At 38.8% G+C, this 18,725-nt stretch overlaps 1 protein-coding gene across 1 annotated transcript in view; it reads left to right on the forward strand.

The window, feature by feature from the left end:
• The window catches only part of LOC129424249 (uncharacterized), a 131,368-nt gene that overhangs the window by 51,376 nt on the left and 61,267 nt on the right, over positions 1-18,725 (forward strand). The window lies entirely within an intron of this gene.

Below are 18,725 nucleotides of genomic sequence, written 5' to 3' on the forward strand. Positions count from 1 at the left end.
ACATGTTCTGCACTTTGTTACTTCTGACCTTACACTGTAAAAAATTTGCTGTAATTATGCAGCTGGTTGCCAGTAACCTACTGTAGAAGATAAAGACTGAAATTTTTTCATGTTCATTTAACTTTAAACAAACTGTTGCCAGTAAATAACATAAATGTAAAATCTACAGTAAGTTACTGGCAGCTAGTTGCCAGTAATACCCAATAATACTGTAATTTCTACAGAATTTTTTACAGTGTATTTTATAAAAAAAATATTTATTATAAACGTAAATTCTGATCTAATTTAAGTCTGTACATTTTAGATTGCTTTTCGTTGTATCGCTGTTGCGTTATTGCGTGCTGGCCATGCTCGCGCATGTAATTTAGCCGAACGGGCTAGGTGCTCTGCGTCTCATATTTAGTTCATCAAACTAAACATTAAAAACGGATGTTTTTCGATGGGTTTAAGTTTTTTAAAAATGTATTTAAAACAGAGTGGTTATCTTGTCAAAAGTGAAACTACAAAACAGGTAAGCCGTTTATTTAAATTTTGATGCTGAAACGGAAAATATCTGCACCAAACCTATATTTATGCCTGACACGACTGTCTTTCTTGTGATTTTAATATTATGGTCGGTATTCACTTTCAAATGATAGCAAAGAGATTCCTGAAATTAATAATATCATCAGGTCTTTCTGTTTCTAAAGTGAATACAGAGATGATCAAAGTCAAAGCAACCAAGCAGGGATCTCTGTGCTAAATAATAACGCGTTGTGTAATCATTAATTTCAGTGTTTTTCTTGTTATAAATTAACGTTTAATGAATTGTATATAAAGCTAGGTTTATATCATTTACAGTAACAATCACAAATTATTTGTCATTTCTCATTTGTCATTTTTTTTTTGGCCATGACTGCTTTGACATGCCAAATCTCCAAATTAAATAAAAACACTGAATTGTAGCCGGGGTTTCCAAGGCAGGATCACCTTTGTTTTTTTTTAGGTTTAGTTATCAAAATGTTTTTGTGTGATGTTCTGTAGATCGTGGCTTTAAAATGTTATGAGGAATAATTAAACAAATGTTGCCTTACATTTTCAGTATTCTACTGATACCGGCACAGTAACCGCTTCACCTTTCGTATCATTCCGCCACCTAGTGAATGGAGGTCCTTTTAACAGGCTCATCTCTGAATGGAAAAACTGCACGGACACACACAAACACGCTGTTTTTAATCACTCTCCGTGTGTCTCATTAGTTCACTAGCTCGTAAATCAGTCTGTGAATCCCAATTGGAACTTATTATTCCGTCAAAGATCAGCGCTATTGAATGTTACGTTAAACTTAACTCTTGTCACATCGTGTGGACGATTAACACTTGGAAAGAGGAATGTAAACTATTTTTTTCTGGAGCAATATCTCTTCTCAGAACGCGAAAACACAGTGGAACTGCAGGTAAGCACCGCAGCTTTTAAATGTGGACATTGATCATTTATTTAATCGTGACGTGACTATTAAAACATGTTATGAGATATCGCCACTGATATATTTATAAGCAGCATGCAAAAACATCTCTCTGACACTTATAAAAAACAGTTTTATATAGTACTGACAAGAACAAAGTTTAATAATAATCGAGTGCTCGTATTGCGTTAAGAATAAATGGGAAAGCAATAGTAACGTTATACAAGTATAGTTTTATTAACTTTTACCTCGCGCCAAAACAATAACAACACAAAAGACACTAAATATGAATAAAAAACAAGTAATAGTTTGATCATGACACCAAATAATGCTGATTTGATCTCATTTTGACGATCAAAAACAAACAAGGCCAACATGAGAGCCAGGGAATCCCTGTCAGAGATGTAGCTCAGAGAGGGCGGTGGTCAGCGGGGCGAGTGAACACTGACGTCCGCTCATGCTTTGGTTCTCATACGTACCGAATCTCACTAAGCAAACGTTCAAACAGGCGCTATCTTTACTAATCGACTGCAGATTTAAATATAATACATATACATTCTCAACTGAACTACTCTTAAAACTACACTTTGTGACCAAGAAATGGTAATATAAAGAAACGGCTTTTCCGTCCATTGAGTTGTTATGAAATTCGAAGCAGCCGAAAGTGTTACCTGTCATTCTGGCCGCCCTCAAATCCGTGGCGGAAGAAGTAGTGCTCAAACAAAGAGGCTTTTAAAATAACTCTGTTGTTGTTTTCTAGTTTTCTTTTTTTAAACGTGTGCTGTCGAACTGTTGTATAAAAGCAGTATCGCTCTCGGAGTCGTGTGATATAGCTCTATATCATCACGCTGTGATTAGGCCAGAGGCACGAGGCCATAGGCCGAGTGCCGGACAAAAGAGTTTTGGTCACTTTTTCAGAAAGTTGTTTCTGTGTGCTGCTTGTGAAAGAAAATAAAAGTTTTTAAAAGTTTTAATTTGTACCTGGTCTGGCCCCCTGCCAACCCATGCACACAACCATAGATGATTTTACTATCGGTCGACTATGGAAAGATTCGACAATTCTGATTTGAATATGTAAATCCTTAGTCAAGGACACCCCTAGAAGATTGTAATTGTGCTGGCTCCATTGGGAAAATAACTTTAATATTGCAAAAAGTGCTTCGCTGTTGACTACACTGTTGTTGACTTCCGCAAACAACAACTGATGTCATTGACTGTTGAGTACTCTTCTGCGCATGCGGGTCACTTCTGGGTCATTTCATGTTCACACAGGAGATCACAAAAGGTCGCATTTAATTGGAAATGTGAACGGCCTTGCAAAAAATCAAATTTTTTCAATAAATCGGAATTGAGCATTAAGCCCTGCAGTATGAACGTAGCCTTACATAGCCATACAGATACAACCTGGTATATTTCATTCACCACGCCAATAGCTATCAATGAACCCTGATTATACACCCTGCTTCTAGCATCATATGCATTGCGTCGTTATATCTTAGTATTTTTGTTTCATTTCTTGTTACTTTTTACTCTCTTTAACTCCCTCTGACATGGTCAGAATTTCTATCTATGTGTGGTATTTGTATATGTGTCCTGTCAATCTATCTTCAGTTAGGGATGCACCGATCCGATATTCTGGATCGGTATCGGGGCCGATCCGGCATTTTTTGCTGGATCGGATATCGGACTAACAGGACCGATCCAATTCCGATACTGCGCATTACCCATGGTTGTCACTGACAAGCGATTAAAACGTCAAAGTATTATAAAAGCACCATAAACGTTTTTATGCACTATAATCAAAGTCATCTTACACTCAATAGCTTCATGTGAAGGAACAAACGCACATTTAAAAATATTCATGTTCACAGAAACACTGTAACTTACTTGCAAACTGAGTTAATCCACTGATGAGAAGCGGACGGATAAAAACGCGTCATTCAACACAGGCACACACACAATAACACACACAATAACTGTAACGTTAGGCTTTATTAAAGATCTGATTTCATGAAGTCTCAGTAAGCTGTTGGATGGATGCAATTCACTATGTGCTGAGGATTCACAGGTGAAGCGGACGGATGAAACGCGTCATTCAACACACGAACCCTCAATAACTGTAGGCTGTTTTAAAGATCTTATTTTATAAAGTCTCAGTAAGTTGTTGGATGGATGCAATTCAGTATGTGCTGAGCACACGATGCATCAAATCTTTTTGTGTTTTAATAGTTATGAACTTAGCTTTCCATTGCGGAGCAAGGATTCCCATGCGAGTGTGAGGACGCTTCTAGAGCATCAATGCTGCACAGTATTGTGCAGAATGCGCACTCAATATGATTTAGGCGCATCAATTCTGCACCCGAAATGTGCATAAAAGGTCCGGTTAAGTGCATAATTCCCAAAATAACCATCTGCACACTAAAGCTTTTTTACTGTGACTTTTTGCGCAATTAAGGAAAATATATTTAGCATACTTATTTGATCAAACGTGCCTATTTTATTTTCTCCTAAACACTGCCATGGTTAATAATTAATAATGATCTTGTAACTTGTAAATCATTTTAAATTATTGGTTTTTAATTTAAAAGTATAATTATATATAATATAATTATATTATGCTAGATTTAGACATTTATATAGTGTATGTTTGTGTGTGTGTGTGTGTGTGTGTGTGTGTGTGTGTGTGTGGGTGTGTGGATGTTTGTGTGCGTGTGTCTGTGTGCGTGTGTCTGTGTGCGTGTCTGTGTGTAATTTAAATTGCTCAAGAAAAATAAAGTAGTATCGGATCGGCAGGTATCGGAATCGGCCGATACTCAGAATTCGGGTATCGGAATCGGATCGGAGATGGAAAAAGTGGTATCGGTGCATCCCTATCTTCAGTGTAGTGTTCATATAGTGTCCGTTTCCATTGCATCCTACCCTATGGTTTGGTTTGGGTCGGATCAGCTTACTTTTGGGAGCTTTTCCACTGTGTGCAGTAGGTAGTACCCAATACTTTTTTTTAGTACCACCTCGGTGGGGGTTCCAAGCGATCCGAGCTGAGACCAAACATGATTTGAAAACACTTTAGATCACTGATTGGTCTGACAGTATCGTCACTTCCAGCGTCATCGCTATAATGTAAAAGATTTGCTTTACCTTAGTGCTAGCTTGCGCTGTCTCGAGCAAACATGTTGTCATCTGTGCTCTGCTATAAGTTCCCAAGTGTAACAGACCACTCTTTTATCACAACTTAAAATAATTTCATACTTTGGAAGCTTTCGGACTCCTGATTCCATAGACTCACCTATCATTTTTCAAAATCAAAGCAGTGAAGGCAGGGAAGAGAGAAGAAAGATGATAGTGTAGCAGATTAACCAGCAGGGCGCACACAGCGCACAGACTGGTGTGGAGGTGAATTACATTGAGCCATTTGAGACGGCAGAAAGTTAATTACAGTGGGCCGTTTGAGATGGGAGAAAAATAAATATGCGACTCCTCGACTAAAAAAAATGCCGTCGACAAATTTTAATGGTTGATTACGTCAACTTTACGCGGTGGCACTAGTGTATTTACATGGTGCTAGGAGTGATTTTATTGGTTTTTCACCAGGCTGCCAGAGTTGTTGATATTGTGATGTTATTATAGAAGTCCAGTTTTTTGATTGACTGTGGTAAAAAGGGGAGGTCTGCGGTTGAGTTGGGGGAGCACAGATATTGCTCAAGATCAAACCATGAGTTAGCCTAGAAATCTAGACGCACCCTAGCGGCCGCAAAATATATTTGCTGCCAGGGTTTAGTCTAGGCACTCACAATACACTTAACAGCTCCAAAAACCAAAATTTGGTCAGGCCAATCACATCGTGTGTAGCGTCTGTGGGGCGGGCTTAACATGATGACGACAGAGCCGCCTGCGACGGTTCCTACTTGAAAACAAAGAATGGCTGCTGCTGCTGGCGAACAGCTTTCTTTTGAAGCGGCTTTGGACGCGACTCTGGAGGACTTAGACTTATGTTTTTTCTTTGAGTGAAGAGCAAATAACCCTACTGAAGTCCTTTTTAAGCAAGAAAGATGTGTTTGGAGTTTTGCCGACTGGTTACGGTAAAAGTTTGATATACCAATTAGCTCCACTGGTGGGGAAACGCATGGGACTCATACGTCACCTTCTTCGTTGCTCTGATTGGTCATAGCGCTATCCTATTGCGTGTAGAGGCATTTTAAGGGACAACCTTATATCCCGCCCCTTGCATTGAGCCGTTTGTGTGAAGAGTTGCCAGACCTTACATCTTGATGTAGGTCTGGCTAACCAGGCTAACCATGAGTTGGAATATGTCTGTTGTTGAGTCCATTTATATAAGTGCTATAGTTGGTTTGCCAGGTAGTAGTGCAGGACATTTGGTGCTTCAAGTCCACCTAAGTGTTTTGAGTTTTGGAGTGTTGTAAGTGCTATCCTCGGTTTTTTATCTTTCCAGTAGAAGTGAGTGGTGAGGGAATCTAGTTTTTTAACCAATAGTCTGTTGGTGTAGTTAGAATCATTGAGAATAGGTAATTAATCTGTGGGAGAGTCTTCATTTTGACTGTTGTGATACGGCCTATGAGTGCGAGTGGGAGCTTGTTCCATCATTTATAATCATCTTCTATTCTCTTAAGGACTGGGGCATAGTTAAGATTGTATAGTTCTGACATCTTGGGGGAGATTGAGATACCCAAGTACTTGATGTTGCCCGTGTTGAGGCGGAGGGAAAGGTCATGAGTCCACACCATCTACTGAAAGTGGATAGCGGTGATTGTGATGGAGTTTGTAAATATAATAGTAGATCATCTGCATATAGACTAATTTTGTGTTGAGAATTGTTGACTTAGATTCCATTTTTTTTTTGCGGCGTATTGCTGCTGCAAGTGGTTCAATGAATATAACAAAGAGGGATATAGAGAGTGGGCATCCTTGTCTGGTTCCTTGGTGCAAAGTGAAGCTTGGTGAAGTGACCCTATTTTTGACAACCGTTGCCCTTAGGGAAGTGTATAGGAATATCCAGTTGATCTTGTTGAAACTTTTTCTGTGTCTAGTGATGCAATTATGGCTTTTTGTGGCTGTCCTTGTGCGATGTTGATGAGGTTGAAAAGTCTGCGGATATTGTCTGTTTAGTTTCTTTTCTTTCTCAGTGTTTCGCATATACATTGATTTGTTCGTGACGACTCGCCTCAGAATCAACACTGGCCGCCACTAATAGATTTTTCAGGATTCCCATTTTTATTTTACTATTTTAAACGGCTCAATTCATTGTTGCGAGTGCTCAGCGTGTCTCCCAGCGCGTCTCATGTTGCGCGCAGCGCCTCGACAGGGCGCATCTCTATCTCACGTGACAAGGTGGCAGTGTTTTCAATGTACGTTCCGCAGTATACTTTCTTTTTTGCATAAACGTCAACAGTCACGGATGTTACTGACAAAGATGACTGATCCAGTTAAGATGACTTAAAGAAAGATTAGTAGTGTGAGTCTGTGTGCAAGCTTTCTCCCTCCCTATGATGCGTATGTCATTGCACGTGTTCTGTAGTCTGTGTAACAACAACAACAACAGTGTATTCTCTCATATTTCTGAATTTGCACCGAATTGTCTGCGCTTTAAAATAAAATAAATGGCTCAAAACACAACAACAATTATGAGAAGAGCAACAGCAGTAAAGCTTTAATGTAAATGTATGGTGATTTTGTCAGACGATGTTCCATATATAAATCAGGATTTTAGCAGCAGTTTAAGGAACAGCGGGTCATGTTTAGTCACTATTTTATAGTCACTCATATAATGTCTGACAACAGAACAGATAATATGTAAAAATAGAATTCAGTTGTGTTATAATGTGATGCAATATAATGTGATAGATCAAAGAGTAGAAGTGAAACATTTCATATTTCTGTTAAGCAACTTCTTTGCACTATGATTTTTTTATTATTGTTTACATTGTAATTTTTCATTTGGAAAAAAATTAAAGTGGGGGGTTCAATGGTATTTCAAGCATTCTGACTTATTAACACAGTTATAGAGTTGTTTCCTCAGGCTAAACGTAGGCAAAGTGTCAAAAAAGCAGTTGGACGTGTTTTTCTGTGCCGAATGCACTTTGCCAGGGTTCGTACATGTTTCGGAACGTTTTTTTCGATTACAGTTCCAACTGACGTTTCAGGGATTTTCTATACGTATCACTTCTTTATATGGGCACTTCCCCTGGAAAACCCCGCCCAGCTGTCAATCAGCGGGAGACGCTAGAACTTACAAACATTCACATCACGCGACACAGCTTTGTTTAATTTCAAAACTCAACAATGGCATGAATGAAGAAGTGTGTTTTTGGATGTAAGGAGAAGAAATCCAGCCTTATGAAAACAATGGATATAGTTTATTATCCGGGGTAGTAGCGGAGTTTTGCGTTTGTGTTTGATGCCGTGGATTTTCCCAACCGGGTCATGAGTTGCATGCGGTAAGTAAGACTTCTGTCTTATGTTGTAAATATGCGCGTGCATATTATATAAATGACACGAACATGTAGTGAATCATAAGTTATAAGTGTTGTATAGTGCTGCATGACTCGTACTCGCTCCACCCGCGGTAGTAACTCCCCCTTCTTAATTTTTACGTACGTTATCGGAAAGATTCGGTAAAGCTAATCTTTCTTTTATAAATCTGATTAAACTAAAGACTCTTCGGAGATATAAAGGATGTCATACTACTCTATAGGTACTCCAGATGAACATCAGAAATGCAGAAACAGCGTGTGTTACGTGAGCTTTAAGTTATTTATATTGTTTATGAAACCGGTGAGTTCAAAATAAAATGGACACAATGAAATAACAAACTAGTAATTTAGATTAGTCGACTTATCGAAAAATTTGTCGAAAGATTAGTCGTTAAAAAATTTGTCGTTATTGGCAGCACTAAGATTCACCCCTATTTGGCACAACCCTGACTCCAGTCTTCACAATAAACCGATCCACTTCCCCAAATAGTAATTCTTTAATATACGAGGGTGCTAGGCCATTTAAGGCTTTGTAGTAATATTTTAAATTGTATCCGATATTTAACTGGTAGCCAGTGTAAATATGCCAGAATTGGACTAATGTGGTAATACTTTTTAGATCAAGTAAGCACTCTTGCAGCAGCATTTTGAACCAGCTGTAGCTTGTTTACCTGATTTGCGTGATATCCCCCGAGTAAAGAGTTACAATAGTCTACTCTAGAGGTCATAAAAGCATGGATAAGCTTTTCTGCACATGATGCAGACAGCATATGGGGTATTTTTGAGATATTTCTAAGATGGAAGAATGCTGTGTGGCAGACGTTGGAGATATGACTATCGAAAGATAGATTGCTGTCGAACAGGCACGTGCACACATCAAAGGGGGCTTGAGCACCTGCCCTTTTTATTCCTGGAGAGAAAGTGCCCTTTTTTTCTTGGGTGCTTTTTATTTTTGAAAAATAATATATATTCCTGTTTCTGTTTGGCAACAGCTTCCCTTTTAACATGAAGTCATTCAGTAATCATTTAAATTAGTTTTAAACTCTTATTAAAAGAAAAATAGTGCTATTTGTGGTACACAAACGGTTAACAGATGAGTCCCGCCTCCAAAACTCACATTGCTAATATGATTGGGTTTACCTTTCTTAAGTCCCGCCTCTCTAACCTACTTCGCTTTATGATTGGTTTTATTTTACTCGTGTATTGTAGGCTGCATTCGCGCTTGTAGGAAGTGCCAAAGCTCAGCCTGAACGAGACGCGATGTGCATGATTATGCAGGCAGGTTACCGGTAAGTGTGTGAGGAAGAAAGCATTCTTATATTAACAGTTTTATGTACAAAATATGGGACACGTTGTTACACATAACGATTCAGGGACATTGTTTTCCACGACAATCCCATATTAACCTGAAGAGTTGCAAACTTATAACAGTATAGTGTATGTAGTTTAAACAGACTGCTCATACAACAATAAAACACAAACAATAAAAAAATTGCTAACTACAGTAGTAAGCTTTTTTTGTTTATGTTTTTTTTGTAATGGCTGTTGAATAAGTATAATGTGTTATACTGGAGTGGTGGAATAGATTGGGAAGAAATCTGATGGTTCAGTATTTTACTTGCCCAGTCTGAATTTTCACTGACATCCCAAAAAAGTAAAATATGAAATACAAATAAAATAGGCCTAATCTATATTTGTTGTTTCTGACATGTGTAACCACGCCCGCCGACAGGGGGGAAAAACGGGTCTGTTGTCCCGGGCCCAGGATGAGGGGGGCCCAGAACTGGAACCTATGGAATAATTCAGTGTTTTCCATACATTGATTTATCTGCCATAGAATCAACACTGGCCGCCACAAATAGATTTTTCATGATTACCATTTACATTTTAATTTTACTATATTCATTGTAGTGAGCGCTCAGCGCGCCTCCCTCCTCCCTCTCTCGTTGCATGCAGCGCCTCAATAGCGCGTGCCCCTCCCCTCTCTCTCCTGTTGCAAGCAGCGCGGCTCTCTCTAACTTTTACAGTCAAAAGTATTTTAACTCCACGTTCCTTTTACTTTCTTTTTCGCGTAAACGTCAAGAGTCACGGATGTCACTTATAGAGAAGATGGCTGATTGAGTTCATGATGTGTGAGTTAACAAAAGTTGAGCATTACCTGACATAGCCGTTCTGGTGTGAGTCTGTGTCCGAGCTCTCTCCCTTCCTATGATGCGGTATGCTCGTGCACTTGTTCTGTAGTAACACTAACCGTGTATTCTGTCATATTCTGAATTTGCAACAAATTGTCTGCGCTATACGCGATGATATACAATAAAACTACCACTCGTGTTTAAAATAAAAAAGCGCTCATAACGCAACAACACTGATGAGAAGAGCAACATCAGTACAGCCTCAATGTAAATGTATGATGATTTTGTCAGATGAGGGCGCATTTTTAGCAGCAGTTAAAGAAAGAGCTGGTTGGATTTACATTGACATTAACATACATTAACAATGAGTCACTGGGTTGTTACTGGGTCCTGTTTAGTCACTATTTTATAGACAACAGAACAAATAATATGTAAAAATAGCATTCAGTTGTGTTAAAATGTAAAATTAAAGAGTAAAACACGACGCAATGACGCCACATACAGTGGGGCAAAAAAGTATTTAGTCAGCCACCAATTGTGTAAGTTCTCCCACTTAAAAAGATGAGAGAGGTCTGTAATTTTCATCGAAGGTACACTTCAAGTATGAGAGACAAAATGAGAAAAAAAATCCAGAAAATCACATTGTCTGATTTTTAAAGAATTTATTTGCAAATTATGGTGGAAAATAAGTATTTGGTCAATAACAAAACTTCATGTCAATACTTTGTTATATACCCTTTGTTGGCAATGACAGAGATCAAACGTTTTCTGTAAGTCTTCACAAGGTTTTTACACACTGTTACTGGTAGTTTGGCCCATTCCTCCATGCAGATCTCCTCTAGAGCAGTGATGTTTTGGGGCTGTCGCTGGGCAACACGGAATTTCAACTCCCTCCAAAGATTTTCTATGGGGTTGAGATCTGGAGACTGGCTAGGCCACTCCAGGACCTTGAAATTATTCTTACGAAACCACTCCTTCTTTGCCCGGGCGGTATGTTTGGGGTCATTGTCATGCTGAAAGACCCAACCACGTTTCATCTTCAGTGCCCTTGCTGACGAAAGGAGGTTTTCACTCAAAATTTCACGATACATGGCCCCATTCATTCTTTCCTTCACACGGATCAGTCGTCCTGATCCCTTGGCAGAAAAACAGCCCCAAAGCATGATGTTTCCACCCCCATGCTTCACAGTAGGTATGGTGTTCATTGGATGCAACTCAGCATTCTTTCTCCTCCAAACACGAGAAGTTGAGTTTCTACCAAAAAGTTCTATTTTGGTCTCATCTGACCACAAAACATTCTCCCAATCCTGTTCTGGATCATCCAAATGTTCTCTAGCAAACTTCAGACGGGTCCGAACATGTACTGGCTTAAGCAGGGGGACACGTCTGGCACTGCAGGATTTGAGTCCCTGGCGGCGTAGTGTGTTACTGATGGTAGCCTTTGTTACTATAGGTTACTAGGTCCCCCCGTGTGGTTCTGGGATTTTTGCTTACCATTCTTGTGATCATTTTGACCCCACGGGGTGAGATCTTGCGTGGAGCCCCAGATCGGGGGAGATTATCAGTTGTCTTGTATGACTTCCATTTTCTAATAATTGCTCCCACAGTTGATTTCTTCACACCAAGCTGTTTACCTATTACAGATTCAGTCTTCCCAGCCTGGTGCAGGTCTACAATTTTGTTTCTGGTGTCCTTTGACAGCTCTTTGGTCTTGGCCATAGTTGAGTTTGGAGTCTGACTGTTTGAGGTTGTGGACAGGTGTCTTTTATACTGATAACGAGTTCAAACAGGTGCCATTAATACAGATAACAAGGACAGAGGATCCTCTTAAAGAAGTTACAGGTCTGTGAGAGCCAGAAATCTTGCTTTTTTGTTATTGACCAAATACTTATTTTCCACCATAATTTGCAAATAAATTCTTTAAAAATCAGACAATGTGATTTTCTGGATTTTTTTTCTCATTTTGTCTCTCATAGTTGAAGGGTACCAATGATGAAAATTACAGGCCTCTCTCGTCTTTTTAAGTAGGAGAACTTGCACATTAGATGGCTGACTAAATACTTTTTTGCCCCACTGTATATGCTAATCGGCGTGTGACGTCATCGCCGCCACAGTCTCTCAAAATCCTGTGGGAAACACTGCAATTGTTAAAAAATAAAGAAAATAGGCATATTTGTGGAAAAAAATCTAATACAGTCACCTCCATAAATATTGGAACAGAAGCACATTTTGTGTTATTTTAGCTGTTTACCAAAATGTATTCCAGTTACAGTTATGATGGTTTTTCTTTATAATGGAGAGGATAATGCGATCATCCACCACTGTTATCCCATTTAGACATACAGGATTTTAATGTTGCTAAGCTCACCACTGTGTTGTTTTTTCATCTGGATGTGCCAAATTGTTGATGTGGCCACTCTTAATGTTCCTGCCATCTCTCTGATGGATTTGTTGTATTTTTGAAACCTAATTATGGTCTGTATCACTTGCATGGAGATGTCCCTGAATCAAATGATTTGGGTTCACAGCCACAGCTTCCAAATGCAAATGCCACACTCAAAATCAACTCCAGAGCTTTAACATCTGTCATTCATGAGGAAATTATTTAACAAATAGACAATACCTGTCCATAAAACAGTTTTAAAGTCAACTGTCCCATTACTTTTGACCCCTTTAAAAAGGGGGAACTACATATTAAATGGCTGTAATTCCTAAATCCTTCAGCCATTATGGCTGTGAATACTCAAAATAAAGCTGAGAGTGTGCACTGTAAGCCAATATTCATAATATGACTGTAACCATAATACATTTTGGCAAACAGCCAAAACAACACAAATGTGCCTCTGCTCCAATATTTATGGAGGTGACTGTATTTGAGATACATAAAAAACATTTTATTTGTTTCCTTCCTATACTTGAAATAATGGTCAAGAAACCCCCCGCCCAACACAAAAATGGTTTGGCCACTGATCAAAATTTTATGATGTCATTTGATTTGAAGTTTAGTACGCTCAAAATATCTGTCCAGTGCTCAGAAAAGAAAAGAAAAGAAAAGAGAAGAAGTAAATAGAGGTTTTCAAAAGAGGGGGTTGACGTTATATAAATAAAAGTTATTTTGTGTCAGTATATAGTGTCAGTACTACATTTATTTACTATATAAATGTTGAATACAATGTATAATAAGGCAATATTCGTGGGTCATGAATCTGATAATGCCAAATGTCTTGTTACCAGTAAAAAGTAGAGGGGCCGAGGGGCCCTCCAAGATTATCTTGTCCCGGGCCCAGGCAAGACTGTCAGCTTGCCTGTGTGTAACCCTAATAAATATGAAACCTAAGATTAAAGGTGCCATAGGAGGTGTTGCCATAATGTTAAATTGTTCTTTGATAATTACATAAAAGTGATGTGGCTTTATTAAGTGCAAAAATGATCCAGAAACGTTTTTACATGTCAATTTACAACCCTAGAATTTGTCATTTGAATAAAATGGTATATTTTTGCCCTATTTGAAAGGGTCATGATGAATAATAATGTTGAGCTCTGCTCTGATTGCTCTGCTCTGAGGCTCATCCCAGAAGCTCACATTAGTAAACAGATCTTGTATTTTGAGCCAAACAAACAAACAAATTATTAGTAAAACACGCCGCTCTGCTTGATGCAGTTATTTAGGTTATTCTAAATGTATACTTGAAACTAGTAGCATAGAATTTTTTTTCAAAACATGCACATTGTGGTTTCCTTTGCTGCTCTATAAACCTAGAAGACTAATGAGACCATGGTTTCTGTGTGAACTGATTATTTTGTAAACATATTTTGAAAATGAAACAATTGCATGAGTTTAAGGAAGATAAAATTAATTAACTTTTTAATAGTGATGCACCGATGTATCGGCCGCCGATATTTATCGGCCGATATTTGATAAATTTGAAACCATCGGCATATCGGTAATAGCACGAGAAAGGCCGATACAGATTGTTTTTTAATTAAAAGGCAATGAATTGCATGTCTGTTGTTCAATTAAAATGATTTAATGTTCTGGTGTGCACTATACTTAAGCACCAACAGAAAACCTTTGTTGAGCTGGCTCAAATGTCTTGGACAATAAAATAAACAGACTACACTTTAGTGGGGGAAAAGAAGTCCAACTTTTTTTGAAGTTGCAATTAGAGCCCGACCGATATGCGTTTTTTCGGGCCGATGCCGATACAGATATTAGGGAGTAAAAAAAGACCGATAACGATATATCGGCCGATATTCTTTATGTGTACATTATAGTTCAGTATATACTACAGTATATTATACTAAAGTACTGTACATAGAATACACTATATACTTTAACATAATATACTATGAATAAATACAATGCAATGCAATGATCACTCACAAATGTGGTGATCACTCACAAATGTGGTGATCCAACACTTATATTGATGTGACAAAGATATGTACTATAGAAGTTAACAATAAACTTTATTATCCAAAATTAGTTGGATATCAGTGCACTAAACAGTAAACTTGACTTATTATAAATAACTTTAAAACACAAAGAGAACAAAATACATAAAACTTGCATCATTTGCAGTTTTGACGAGAATAACGTTATAAAGAGAAACTTATGAAGTCATTGATTAATATTAGCTTTACAGTAAGTTGTGTACTTCACAAAATTAGTTAGCCACTCACAGTTACGAAGACAATGCTTGACGGAGCACATACTAATGTACGCTATGTTTAATGTTGTGCTTGTGGACAACGTTTTTATAACACAAACCCAGGGTTCCGTGCAAACTTTAGACTTTAATAAAACTAATGCGTCTTCGCTCCGCCTCTTTTATTTAGCAAGGGTGTAGAGTTGCGCGAGCTTATTGAATCAATTGCTCTGAAATGAGCGTGTTAACTAACAACACAAGCAGCAGTAATCTCATATAGTGTTATATAAGTGCACGGCTGCGCGTAGTTTAAACGTGTCATTTCTCAGTCTCGCGTCATTTCTCCCGCTTGCGTTTTAACTCGCAAGTCGACAAAGAGACGGATTAAAAACACCAAATGTAAGCGGGAATGCGTCTCTCTTCTCCATTTATAATCCAATCGACCAAAGCGCGTCTTAATACCAGGTGTAAAAATGTTGCGAAGAAGACACTGCGTGACTGCAGCCACCTGAACTGAGAGACTGACTGACTGAAGTGAAGGGGGTGGGGGATTGGCTGGTGTCACTACAGTGAGTGATCTGGGTCGCTATTAGCAACCAGTATGGCGCACTCTGCTGGACAAACAAGTACTTAAATCTTTCAAATGCATTTAATGTGTTCTGTAACAAACGTTCATATCGGCGCATATCTGCGGCTTATACGCCGATACAGATATATCTGCGACAGGCTCACATCGGCCGATAAAATCGGCAAAATGATAAATCGGTCGGGCTCTAGTTGCAATAGCACTGGCATTATTTATGTTTATTAAAGAAATCTATTATATGTAAAAAATGAGTTAATGTTGTTAATAAAAGAAATGCTGAATTGCAAAAACCACCTTTGAAGGTTGTCATGTTGTTGTCTTATATTTGTTTTAGCTTAATTTGTGCCTCTCTTATTATGTTGGTCAGTTGAATGTTAATTAGATCCAATCCATGTTCAGTAAAAATAATTTGATGCAGAAATAAACTAGCTAACAGACCAACTGTATAGTATTGTATACAAGTGTTTAATATCGGTATCGGCATCGACCAGAAGTTGTCTGTTTAAATCGGCATCGGCCCAAAAAAATCCTATCGGTGCATCCCTACTTTTTAAATAATTTTTTTAAAAAGGAAGTCAGAGTTGCGCTAATATATATACTTTTTTGTTTAATAAAATAAAAAAATACATAATTATGAGAAGTGCCCTTTATTTCACTTGAGCCCCTGCCCGTCAGAATGTCTGTGCATGTCCCTGCTGTCGAACATCACGCCTAAGTTCTTAACCGTGGAAGATGGCACCATCGTGCAGCCATCTATGGGCAACTTGTAATCTGACATATTATGTTTGGAGCTATTTGGTTCAATAATAAGTATCTCTGTCTAATTGAAGTTTAGCATAAGAAAGTTATGTGCCATCCAGTCCCTAATATCACTAATGCAGTCTGTTAGCTTAGCAAACTGGTGGGTTTCACTAGGATGTGACGAGATGTAAAGCTGGGTATCATCCACATAACAGTTAAAACTTATGTTATGTTTCCTGATAATGTCTCCTAGAGGTAACATATATAACGAGAATAGGATAGGGCTTAGAACTTATCCCTGAGGTACGCCGTATTTAACGGGGGAGTGATATGACTCTTCCTCATTTACATAAATAAAGTGATATCGATTGGTTAGATACGATCTAAACCAGGCTAACGCCTGACCACTGATGCCAACATAGTTTTCTAGTCTATTGAGTAAGATTCTGTGATCTATTGTGTCAAAGGCTGCACTAAGGTCTAGTAATATAAGGATTGAGATTTCACCACGATCGGATGTTAAAAAGAGGTCATTTGTAACTCTATAGCGCATTAAAATAATAATATCTGCCATTAAATAAACCTGGAAACTGCTCATAAACTTTCTACAATTTCAACAGTTAATGTAAACCAAGTACATTCCCATCAACCCCTTCCCATCCTTCCCCTGCAACCATCTCTATCTCTCCCCCCCCCAACAACACGTAACAGATATACCAACAACCCCACACTAGGGCTGGGTGGTACATTCCGTTACCGCGGAATAAAATGTCAGACGTAACATATTTTTCTATTTCGTCTATACTGCGGCATGTAAATAAGTAGGCATGGCTAACTCTGCACTCCCGCATGTTAGACTGAGTGTGACAGACAAACATGTTCATTTGTCATGAGTTGGAGTTATTTTTGTAATTTCATAATGAGCGCCACTGGATCCACCGCGGGTCTCTCTCTCTCTCTCTCTCTCTCTCTCTCTCTCTCTCTCTGTGCTCATGCAGCAGCAGTCTCTCACGTGAGGTCTGTGGAGGCACGTGCAAGCGGCTGCGTCACCAAATTAAGAAAGCTCTTCTCGTAGCAATGCTAATAGTTGTAGTTTTCTGAACCTTAAGCAAGCTAAGACAAAACTCACGTTTATATCAGTGAAACGTGTTGCTGGAGCGATGTAGTTTGACGCAACATTTGCTTATAGTTCAAACATCTTTGTAGCCTGGCTAAAACCAGACCAGTCTCATAGAGAATGAGACATGTGGCCGGTTGCATAAAACTTTAAGACTAGTCTTAAAAGTTAGTCATGAACTTTTTTTCAAGACTGATCATAACTGTTTTAAGTATGTTACATACATTGGTCTAATTTAAATCCAAATAATAAGACTAATTAGTCCTAACTAATTGCTAGTTAGTCAGAATCATTTTTAAGCAGTCTTAACGTCACGGCTATGTTTACACAACGGGCCAGTGGTCTGGGAACCATATGCTTATTTTTTCGTATTTGAGGCGTGGTTTACGAATGACCAGAGCCGTTTATTGGGCGCTACGAATATCTATCAAATGCGTCTATACATAGCTCATAGTCATTCGTTTCAATTATACCAGATGACGTATGTAGAGCGACATCAATTCAAATGAAAACAACTTTTATAGGTGTGTGTGCACAGCTGAAAGCTATGCAACTAAACCGGTAGCTGTATATTGATATTGAAAAGCAACACAATTTAGTGGCACTAAGACAACCACAGTACAGGCATAATGACAATATGATATTAATAAATACCAGTCCTATAAAACCTTCATATGAATAAAAATAAAGATGTCCTCTGAAGATAGGTTTTGGGGGGGGGTTGGTTGCCGGGAAAAAAACATATGATTTTTATGACATCTTTCATGTTTCTTGCTATAAGCTCTTTCTTTTACATTGTTGTTCAGGTAAGATGAGACACTTTTAACTTGGACATCTTGTCCTTTGTTTAATCTAGTCTTGTGGCAGAAACATGACAGACCCATGTTTTGTGTGGGTTCACGTGGTCTCAGTATTGGTTTACTAGACTATGGGCCCTATTTTAACGATTTGAAACGCAAGTGCGAAGCGCAAAGTGCAAGTGACTTTGTGGGCGGATCTTGGGCGCTGTTGCTATTTTCCCGGGGGGAGAAATAACTCTTGCGCCGGGCGCAAATCAATAAGGGGTTGGGCTGAAGAAGGTTCATTATTCATAGGTGTGGTTTGGGCGTAACATCAAATAAACCAATCAGAACGCTATCCAACATTCCCTTAAACGCAAGGGCGCAATGTCCATGGCGGGTTGCTATTATTATGACGGATTTACCAGGCGCACGCCAGGAGCGGTTCACAGCCGAGGAGACACACGTTCTTGTAAGAGCAGTCAAAGACAGAGAAGTTGTTTTGTATGAGGATGGGAGAAACCCGCCCGAATCAGCGTCAGTTGAACAGAGAGGAAATATCCGCAATGGTCTCATCAGCTGCGCCAAGCACTACAATGATGTCAGGAGACGGGGGGATTCCAAGCTTGCCAGCATAAATCGGGCACACAGGAAAACATCGCTGCGTCCACCCTCACCGCTGAAAGGGTTTGGGGGCTTTGAAATCGGACCCAAGAAACGCAAGCAAGGTCCAACCCCAAAGTACACTTACAAATCAAGTTCATATACATTAAGGTTTCTTATGAAAAC

This window comes from Misgurnus anguillicaudatus, chromosome 19, assembly GCF_027580225.2.
Source record: "Misgurnus anguillicaudatus chromosome 19, ASM2758022v2, whole genome shotgun sequence".
In the NCBI taxonomy this organism is placed as follows: Eukaryota; Metazoa; Chordata; class Actinopteri; order Cypriniformes; family Cobitidae; genus Misgurnus; species Misgurnus anguillicaudatus.